Genomic DNA, 10,745 nt, shown 5'->3' with positions numbered 1-10,745 from the left:
TCCTTTACAAGCACATTCTTTCCCCTGAGGCCACCCTCGTGGAGCCTTCTACTCCTGGCTGAGCCTGGCTGTCTCTCCATCTCCGTGGACATCACCAAGTACAGTCTTCCTCCAGGGACACTGGCCGCTCTCTACTCACCGGGCCTTTCAAGGGAGTGGCAGAGCTCTTTGCACAAGCCTCGTGTGCCCTCTCTTATAAGAGCCAGGCTGGTAAGCGCTGAGAATCTTGCTTTTGCCTACTTGGACCAGGTTAGGTAGTTTCCAGTAGAACCTCTTCCATGGTGCACCTGAAATGATACATTCATGGCCCAGCAGCTGAAGGTTCAGTCCTTGCACTTGTGGTCTCTGCTGCTGCCTCCCTTTGCCCTCATGTTGGACAGTGTGTCCATCTGCCCGTGTAAGTTATTGCCTCTCCTGTTTCTCACCTTGTAGCTCATACTAAGCAGCCATTACCCAGATATCCTTACTCCTGGTTCCAGTCCTACCCGAGCTCCTGACCTTGCTGAACAAGGTGACCAAGAGAGGGGGCAGGGGATGAGCTTCAGTAGAGGGAAGATCTGGCAGGAGTACCCAAAGGAGCTTGTTATGTTTTGCACAAGCTGGACTTCCTTCCTCTGTTGGGGCAATCTTGGCTGACTCCAAACTCTGGTCCTCTCTTCCAGGACTCGCTGTCCCCTTGTGCCCCAAAGTGGCCTCTCCCTCCCTGGAAACCCCATTTTCTGTCCCGAGACTGCTCCAGACTCGGCAAGGTTTCAATGTCCAGCCTGAGAGAACTTTCCCTCATGTCCTGGCACCAGCACACTGCCTGCCCAAAAAGGGTCCATGCACACAGCCAGGAAAAGCTGCAGTGGTGCGTTCCTCCTTCTGCCAAGGTTTGAGCCTGTGTGTTGAGAGCAGGGCCCTTCCTCCCAGCAGTCACACAGGAGGAAACCCATGTGGGGACACTCTATTGGATGTCAGACTTAGCCCGGGACACTGAGGACACGACCTCCTGATACCTTTGCATTTCCTAAAGCATTGGGCTTGCATCTGGTACTTCTGAACCCACACGACAGAGCGCGCAGTCATACCCAAGCCTAAGATATTAAGTGCCAGGTCCATTCAGAGAAGGCAGGAGAAACACCTAGTGTCGTGGTTTGGGTCTGGTCGGCAACCAACCACAGCAACTGGTCACCCTCTTTTCAACATCCCCACCTGGGAATGGGGGAGGGGATTAGAGAGGTGAAGGAAGACTCGCAGGTTGAGACAAGAACAGTATAATAATGGCATTAAAATGAAAACAATGACAACGATAGGAGGAAAACAAAAAGAAATGTATATACAGACAATGTAGAGCGTAATTGCTTACCACCCGCTAACCAATATCCAGCCCATTCTTGGCTAGCGACCCCGAGATACCAAGATCCCACAATCGCAATCCCGGAAGCGAGAGAGCTCCTTCCCAACCACCCCTCCTTTATATAGTGAGCATGATGTTCCATGATATGGAATATTTCTTTGGCCAATTAGGGTCAGGTGCTGTGGACGTGCTCCCTCCCTGCTTTCTGTGCCCTTGCGCACGGGCAGGACATGGGGAGTCTGGAAGTCCTTGAATTCTCAGTAGCAGCTGAAAACATCAGTGTGCTATCAGTATTTTTCTCATACCAAAACCCAAAGCTAAATCCAAAACAAAGCACTCATCTAGTCCCTGAAAAGGAATATTAACTCTATTTCATCCCAAACCAAGACACCTAGACACTGGAGAAGGGTTAAATCTCTTCAGAGGCACAACTCTGAAAGCTTGTCCCGGAGAAGCAGCATTGCTGAGGGCTTTCCTCACATATCCCTGGGATCTGCAGGGCCCAGGTGGGTGGGAGCAGCGAGAGCAGGGCCCAGTCTCTGAAGGCCTTGTAAAAAGGTGGAGGAAAACCCCCTCCAGGGGCTGAGGCACAGGGAAAGGGACAGATTTTTCCTGTCCATGTGCGGTACTGCCATCGGAGGGGACATGTCTCTTCTGGGGTCAGACAGTGGATCTCCAAGCAACAGAGGATGTTCCTGGTCTTCTTCCCAGGCTCACTGGTGTCACCCAGCACTCGGGGATCCCAGAGGGGCTCTGTATGAACAGCTGTATGGGCCTGTGCAGGCAGCTTCCTTGCTCAGGGTATTTTGTCCTTGGTTTCCTTCCTGGCAGCGTTGCCTGCTGGGACTAACGTGCTCCCAAGCTCATTTGCTTCCCCAAGGCCATGGTAAATGCTGCCACCTCTGTAGCCTCTGATGGTACTCCTCCCTATGGGACCCTGCGGGGAGGACAATCTGTGCCACCCTTAGAGGCTTCAGTGGGCAGGCAGAGATCTCCCAGAGCTCCACAGCCCTTGGGAGGTGCAGCTCAGGCCAGGCTGGCTCACACAGGAGGCCAGGCCACCCCCAGATCCTGCACTCCCGAGGTCTTTCTTGCAGAGGGCAGGCCTTAGCAAGCCAGAGAGCCACCTTCACACAGCAGAAGCCCCCTCACCTTCTGCTCTCCAGGCTAAACAAACCCAGCTCCTTCAGCATCTCCCTCAATCACAACGTGCACCAGCATGGAGTTTCTCTGTCCTGTCAGCAGTGTTGGAGAGAAATGCCCCAGTGTCGGGGGAGACGAAATGGAAATGCATGCTAGGCCTTGGAGCACGCCCCTCAGCCTGAACACGAGTCCCCAGAGCCTGCTATGTCCCTTTTGGGCTCATACTGGTGGGCCTTTACTCCCACCTGCCCCTCTTCCCACTGATGCTGGGTGTATTTGCAGGTGAGGAACTGCCAATTCAGGGAAACTCTCTGGCTTGAAACCCTGTTGGTCAATGCCACGTCCTGGATTGGCAATTACCGTCTGTGCCACCGCGTCTGAAAGAAAGGAGGATGCATCTCAGGGGCTCTTCAGCTTTGGGATCAGAGGGCGGGGTAGCTCCCTGATGATAATGAGAAGGAAAAGTTGTCCTCTTTTCCAGAAAAAGGGGAAGAAGGACTATGTAAGGAACTATGTAAAAGTGATGATAAAGCGGAGCAAGTTCCGTGGAGGTTTCCTAGGTTAGACAGGTGCCAGGGACTCTGTCGTGAGGCTGGTCAAACATGGGAAACAGTTGCCCAGGGATTATTGCAGAGTCTCCATCTTTGCAGATGTCCAGCATCCGACCAGCGAAGGCCCGGTAGAGCCTCTTCTACTTGTGCCTGCTTTGAGCTGGGCTTGGTCTGCATGTTCTCCACCCCAGGTGTTGTGTTATTGAGTGGGCCACTGCTGGATGCCCTCAGGCAGGAGCAGCCGTCAAGTTGAATGGAGCAGACGGTAGCTGGGGGCCAGTGCTCAGGAGCCTTAGAGCAACCAGCCATCCCGTCCCGACCCTGCAGCTGCTGCTGCTGCTCCCACTGTCCATCCCTTGCTGCTGCCATAGCCCGCCACCTCATCCAGCATCAGCCTGGCACTGCTGCCGGGAGGTGACTGCGGGGCTACCCTTCCCAGCTCCCACCAAGGGCTGCTGACAGGCACTCCTTCCCAGGACCTGCCAACAGAACCGCCACCAAATTACAACTCTGCACATGCCAACGTGTGGTTGCACAGTCAAGAACCCACCCAGCTGCTCACTCCTTTCCCCTCCTTCAGTGGGGTGCAGGGCACTGAAAACTGGATCAGAAAGCTCATGGGTCAAGATAAATACAAGGACATGGCGTAGCAGAACTCTTGTGGGTAAACCAGCCTTGACATGGGAAAAAATAACTTTGTGCTATTTAAAACAGACTCATGTAGTGAGAAAACAAAAAGGCTAAGGTTCAAAAAGCGCTTTTCCTCTCCCCTATCCCAGGCTCAACTTTACTCCTTCACTCCAGACTCCTTTACCAGCCCAAGTGAGAGATGCATCATCACTCTGCTCTTTTCTGCTCTTTTTCTTCCTTCCCCCTCTCTCTGCCGGGTGTTTCTGCCCTCTGTGGAATATGTTTTCACAGAGGGGCTAAAACCTTTGCGCATGGCTCAGCTGTGTCATGGGGTGGGTCCGCTGTGGAGCTGGAACTGGCTGTGTACCACACGGGGCAGCTCCTTACCTTGTCTGACAGAGGCCACCCTGCAACACCCCCTAACCCCTCCACTACCAAAGCCTTGCCATACGTAGCCAATACAGTGCCCATTGGGAATACCGTATGGCATGGCACAGGTCTCCACCCGGCCCAGAGGGAGGCATGTTTGCTCTCTCCTGGGCTAACGTGGCTGCATGCTGTGCCTTTGTTTGAATTAAAAAGGCACGGCACCCTGCCTGGTTTCTTCTTAAGCACTGGATACGTCCATATCTGGTACAGTTGTCTCGTATCAGCTCAGAAATCAGCAAGTGAAATGCAGCCAATGCTGGGGCAACAATTATTATTCCTGTTGTAGAATGTGCAAATAGGCCAGGTGGATCATTTCTAGCACAAGTTTCTTGATCTACAGGACTTGGTCAGATATGAGCATCTGTCACGTTTCATGCTGCATGAGCATAAGCAATTTTTTTTTGCAGGACTCTACCCATAAGCTGTTCCTGGGCTAAAATCTGCCTTGTGCTGCTACAAGTTTTTGGGGGTGGATGATTGCTTTGGTGAATCCCCGTGGAGCCTTGATGAACGACGAAGTACATCTGACCAAGATGTGCCTTCGCATGCATACACAGAGGGTGTCATTTTCTTTCAGTTGTCATTTTCCCATTAAACACCACAACCAAGATGTGATCACAATGCTCTGTGACTGGCTGACAGCCAGTTCTTGGCCCCACCACGCCCACCTGCTCTCAGGCAGACCTGTGATTGACTGTCAGGAACAAGGAATCCTAGCCATGTACCCAGAAGCACATCAGGCAAGGAAGCTCCCACGAGGAAGATGCAACTTCTGACAGCGCCATTCCCCATGGGTTCTCATATTGCGTTGTGAATGCCTGGCGGCCATTTTTGACATTGTCATGCCCTCACGTTCTCAGATCTCCCTCTGATGGGCTGTCCACTTCCTTTGGACCAAGAGGTGTTCAAATATAACAAGATATAGCACGCAGTGGTATCCACTGTGGAATGAAGACAAGCAGCTGGCACAAGCAGTATTCCCGTGGATGGACCATCACCTGCAGAGCAACCTCGCAGTCAACACCCAAGCGATTGTCTGGTTTCTGGCCCATCAGGTACTAGGGCAGCAGGGAGCTGCACTGCAGATCCCCGTGCTGTGTTCCTGCATCACCCTGGATGGGGACTTTCTCTTTGGCAGCCTGAGCTGGCTCTGGGGGAGCTGAAGGAAAGCCCGGGGCGAGGGAGCAGCCTTAGGCGGAGGGGAGCTGTTCTCCAGCGAGCTCATGATGGCTGTAACCCTGCCCAGAAATCCATCTCCGAGGGGGCTGCGGGACTTTACCTGGTGTAAAAGTCAGTTCTTGGAGAATCAAGGAGGGAAACAAGAACGCTTAGCATAGAACTACCAAGGGCATCAATTCCCCTCTTTTAGCTGTGCCCATAGTGGTGCCGCAGCCTAATGCGCAAAGGACCCTGATATAGAGGAGAGCAGGGTATGTATGTTAACAATACAGTTGTGTTGACCAATGAACTTCCTCATGTTAAGGGTGGGCTAATCAGGCATTATTGCTCAGGAAATCGGTATGTTCTTCTCTGGTGCAGCTGGTGTGGACGTATGGTCAGCGGGGTGTTAACCTTCGTGCTTCTAACCCAATGTCCCATGCAGGTGAAGGGGGTTTATACTACAGTCAGGTCCATTTCTGTTAGGACTGTCGTTACATACCTGGGGTGCTTTTTGAAATACAATTCTCCTATTGTTTTATCGTCTGCATGGGGGTGTTCTCAGCCACTGAGACCCAGTTTAGCGTGGGTCGTCAGGTCACATTGACCCTGAGGTAAAAGCTCTTATTCCTCCGCAGGGTTTGTTCTTCTGAGGAAGCTGTACAGCATTTAGGGCCTTTCCTTACACACCAGCTGAAAGGGCCTTCCCCTGCCTGTGCTGTGCTGTGCTGTCCTCCCTGAACAGCTCCTGGCTTGGCCTGCCTCCTGGCACAGCCCTGCCCTTGCTGATCCCCAACAGCCGAGGGTGGCCTCCACCCCCATGCAGGGTGCCAAAGAGACAGAGAAACCCCTCCTCTCCATGCCTGGTGCCATTCCTGTCCTACCCAACACTGTTGGCGGTGGAGGTGTCTCCCAGTCATCCCAGGGCAGGGCTGGCCCATCGGACTGGGTGGTGGACAGTCTTAAATGCTGCGTGTTCTCCCAGGAAGGATCTGGGCAGGCTCAGCTGGTAGAGCTTCCCGTTGAGGGCGAGGGACGAGGCCTGCATGTTTGGGCTTGTGTTTGCTGGTTCCCTGTCCCACCCACAGGTCAGAGCATGCAGGAACCAGGAAGAGGAGGCAAAAGCAAAGTGGGATGGAGAGGGCTGGGATGTGAGTGCCGATGTAAGCGTGGAGAGTGTGGCCCCAGGCTGCCTGCTGCAGGGGGATATTTCTCAGGGGAAAGCATTCACTGCGGAGCAAGACGTCCATGGCTCCGCTCCAGCTGCCTTCTCCATTGCTCCTTTCCTTCTTCATTCATCCTCACATCTCTCTGTAGTTCTTTTTCCCTTGCAGTGCTTCGACAACCCTCAATGGCATGGCTGTGGGGAACAGACCATGCACCAGCAACGAGCTTGTCTCTCCTCTTTCTCCGGAATCTCGCTGCGTGTGCCCCTCAGGGTTTCCATTTTCCTCAAGATGCTGCACCACACAGGCAGGATACCAGCAGCTCCTACTCTGCTTGCTGCTCTGTTGGGAGCAGCTGGGTATGCAACTGAAAGAAGCCCTCCGGGAAGCCTCCGGCTCTTTTCTATCCCACCCATCAGGGACTGTGATGGCAGGGGACAGTCTCCTGATGCCACAGTCACCACCGTGTCTTCTTTTGCACTTCCACGTCTTTCCCAGAAGAGGAGGAAACCCCTCATCATCTCATCCTTAAGCTAAATTTGGGAAAGACCCCTGGGAAAGGGTGTGCATGTGTGCGAGGCCCGGAGATGGGTCAGGCAGAATATCCCCAAGATGCCTGATCAATGATGTGTCTTCAATTCATTGCTTGCAATGAGGTCCATGTATGCAAAGAAGTACCTCTTCTGAAGGTCATAGTCAGCTCTGGCCCCTCCTCTTCCCCCCACTTGCCTGCTGCTCCACAGCTCTCTGAGTTTGTGAGACCTAAAGTAATGGGCAATTTGTGAGTGCTGGCAAGATATCAGGTGCATGAGGTGACACCCCTTCTTCTTTAGCAGTGAGGGCCATGTTGTGCAGGCTCTCTTTGGACATGAGCTGCTAAAGTTTCATGTGGTAGGATTTTTGGGGATCAGGGTCATGCACTGATCCTACAGGGTTTGGACAATCCAGGCCAGGTGTCTGAGCAGAAAACTGCCACGTGGTAATCCTGCCCTTGAGGTCACCTAGAAGGGAAGGAATGTGGAAGTCAAGCTGGTGCTTCCTTCCTTTTTGAATGCCTGGATACACTAACCACAAAGTAGATTTAGGTTATACACGTGTACTAACGATGCAGACCTATCACAGCACTTCCGGGGGCTTGATAAGAGCTTTTAGCCAATAGACTATAAAGCCTAGAGCATGTGACCATCTGGCTCTTTATATCTTGGGGCTACTTGGGTAAATAAATAGAGCAAGACTTTCATCACATCAGTGTGAGGTCTAACTCCGGTCTCACCCTCCGTATGAGGTCCCTCCTACAGTTTTAGACATAGGGAAGAGAGATGGTGGGGTTGTTCTGCTTGGGATGTTGGATAAGATCAGGCACATGGTTTTGAGGAAGAACCAACAACAGTGGAGCTCTCTCATGGCCAATACTGAGCACTGGTCTGTTCTCTTCCCCTGTCTTGGAAAGGGAGGAGCAGGATTTCCCATTCATCCGGGATTTTCACGCTCGGGTGGAGGGTAGGACAAGCACAGAAGGCAAGGAGGTTTTGCTGTGTCCCTGGCGTGAGCCAAGACACTCGGATGCAGCGTGGTCCTTGCAGGCAGCCCAAAAATGGGACTGCACCCCATAGTCGGCAGGATTCGAACCTGCGCGGGGAAACCCCAATGGATTTCTAGTCCATCGCCTTCACCACTCGGCCACAACTACCTGCCCCAGCCCTCTCTGCCCTGCTGAGCACATCCCCTGTGCAGTGACACCCGCCTCACTAGAAGCCCCGTGGTTCACACCTGCACGGAGCAAGGAAGGTACCAGCCTTCCAGAGGCTTTTGGAGGTTTAACCACAGGGACTGTGGCTGTAGATCCCAGCGCCTTGTCCTCAGCTGGGCATCTGGGATATCCTGACATGGGGTGGATGGGTTCACTCTCCAGCTGGAGTATCTGCCAGGAAAGAAAAGCAAAGTAGATGACTGGCATGCAGCTTCTTGGTGTGTAGGGGGGATGTGTTGTGAGAGTGGGAGAGATCTATAGAAAGGGAAAGGTAGAGCCTGGCTGAGGAAATTGAGGAGGGGCAATGTGAGAATAAATGAGAGGTGTGGATGACTTGCAGGTAGACAGGAGAGAGCTTTTTTGGTGAAATAGGTTGTCTAGATCTTTTTGCCAGCTTGACCAAGCATTGTTATCTTCCAGAGCATTGAGCAAAACAACAAAAGACCTGAAAAAACAATCAGTTTCATTAGTAGTACAAAATAGCTCTGATTCCCTTTTGGCTCCACAGCAGCGCTATTTGGCAAATTGCACTAAGTAGTAGTAGGTATGGAGATGGTCCCTGTGGATATTCCTGTCTGCATGCAGAGCAAGAGTGGCAGGAGGTCACAGTCAAGAGTGTGAGCTCAAAAATCGTCCCGAGGAACTGTGCGTGCGGTGGCCTGAAGAGGAACTGTGTGTGCTGGCCAGTCTGTGAGACTTTTCAAGTCTCTGATTCAGGAGATGATTAAATTTAAAAAGCCATGCTCATTGCTGTCTTGACTGTCAAAAGCAGGGTTGTCCGCAGGTTACTGTTCGCACAGTATTTACAGACTCTCACTCTGTCATCAGCAGTTCTATGCGTAGAGGGAGTTACAAAGAGGGAGATCGTGATTGTGCATGCTCATTTCCCTGCTGAATGCCCACTCTAAACTCCATCTGGCAGCCACATTGCCTACGTGCAGAGCTGGAAACCAGCACTTTCCTCCTTTGCAATCCATACCCACCCCTGAAGTTTATTCCCACACCACCAGTGGAAGAGAGCTTTGCAATGGTTGCTTTTCACAAGAAGTTTGTGAACAACAGTTGAGAGGACCTATCAAAAGGTCTGAATTAACATTCACACCTAACAAGTTGAGACACTGGTCTTGGATCACCCTTGCAGAAAAACAGGGCTACTCTGTGTGACATTTCTTGTATTTCCACCACTGTCAGTGCATAAGATGAGACCTCAGCCTTCCCTTCCCCAGGTTCGCCAGGTCCTGCTCTCCCAGCCTGGTCTCTTATGGCACGTGCACCATGACCTTGATCACCTCAGTGTCTGTTCAGCAGGGCTGACAGAGCTCCCAGCTGTGCAGAAGTATGGATCGACCACACAGTGACACCTATGGAGTCCCTGTAAGGGCACCTGGCACCCAGATGTCCAGGTATCCAGCAGAAGAAGGAAACTTTTCAGAAGACTTTCCACTTGCTGCTGGGAGCAGATTAGACCAAGAGAGAAAGCTGAAGCAACATCATTCAGTCAGGGGAAGATGGGTACCTGCTCCAAAGTTCATGCAATGCCTCATCTGCATGATTCAACAGCAACACTGCATCTAGATTTGTGCTTGGCTGTACACTTGCTTATCTGCTGAGCAGCTGAGGTGCTTTTTTTCGCCCAAAACATCTGTGAGGAACAAGGTGCATCACCAAAAGGAAAAGAGGCATAAACCCAACTTCCAAATGGCAGGGCTCTGGCTGTGGGTCAGGATCAGAAAGGTGACTTGTCCCTGCCTGTTTCTGAAGGCACCGTCTACAACTCAGCTGAGTACACGTGTCCATTTTCTCCTGCCACCTCAGGCAGTGTTGTCACCTCAGCCCAGTCCATAAGCCTGCTTCTCTCCTCTGCCAGGGAGTACTGAGGGCGAGCAGTGAAGAGTCACCCCTTCCTGACCGTACATGCAGGATGCGCTGGGTGCACCAGCAGGAGAACTGAGATCAGCTCTTAAGAGCGTTCAGTGGCAAGACTCTAGGCTGACACTGAGAGATATCACAGGTCTGTGATCAAAAGGCTGCAGACTCACACCCCGTTTCCTCGAGGCATTTGTGTTTTTCTCTTGCCTGCTTACTTACTTTCTGTGCAAAGGAGCTCCACTCTCAGTTGTCTGCTAGCTCGTGACAGAGGTCGCTTGGTCTCTCTAGCAGAGCATACAGCTAACTGAGGGAGAAAAAGAAGAAGCCACCATGAAATCCCAGCTATGCTGCACAAAGTCTTTAATGAGAAGGAGGAAATGCAGTGGCACAGAACAGAGACCAAAAAACACATCTGCAGGGTTGAGGGACGCACAGAGCGGTCCCTAACTCTAGCACCCTCTCCTGTTCAACAGGAGTTTCAGCAAAGCAGAAGAGAATGAGACCTTTCCGGAGGGCTCAGAGTAAAGAAGAGCTAGAGACACTGCCACGCCTGCCGTGCAGCGAGGAGAAGTGGGCACAGGTCCCTCCTGCCAGGTGCCATGAGGACACCCAGCCTGTCTACAAGCCGTGGCCACGATCCTGCTGCTGCAGGGTCCCGTCTTCCATCCTGCTCCCGAGGGGATGAGCCGCCAGCTTCAGCAGTTCAGACT

The 10,745-nt window shown here is 52.3% G+C and overlaps 1 non-coding gene across 1 annotated transcript; it reads right to left on the bottom strand.

The window, feature by feature from the left end:
* Positions 1 to 8,024: 8,024 nt before the first annotated feature.
* TRNAS-AGA lies at positions 8,025 to 8,106 on the bottom strand. Its single transcript has one exon. It is a non-coding gene; the product is annotated as a tRNA-Ser (tRNA).
* Between the last annotated feature and the right edge of the window lie 2,639 nt (positions 8,107 to 10,745).

Source organism: Tyto alba, unplaced genomic scaffold, assembly GCF_018691265.1.
Source record: "Tyto alba isolate M040663 unplaced genomic scaffold, T.alba_DEE_v4.0 Super-Scaffold_41, whole genome shotgun sequence".
NCBI classification, from domain to species: domain Eukaryota; kingdom Metazoa; phylum Chordata; class Aves; order Strigiformes; family Tytonidae; genus Tyto; species Tyto alba.
Note: the sequence above shows the minus strand (reverse complement) of the source record. Positions and strands in the feature narration are given on the sequence as shown.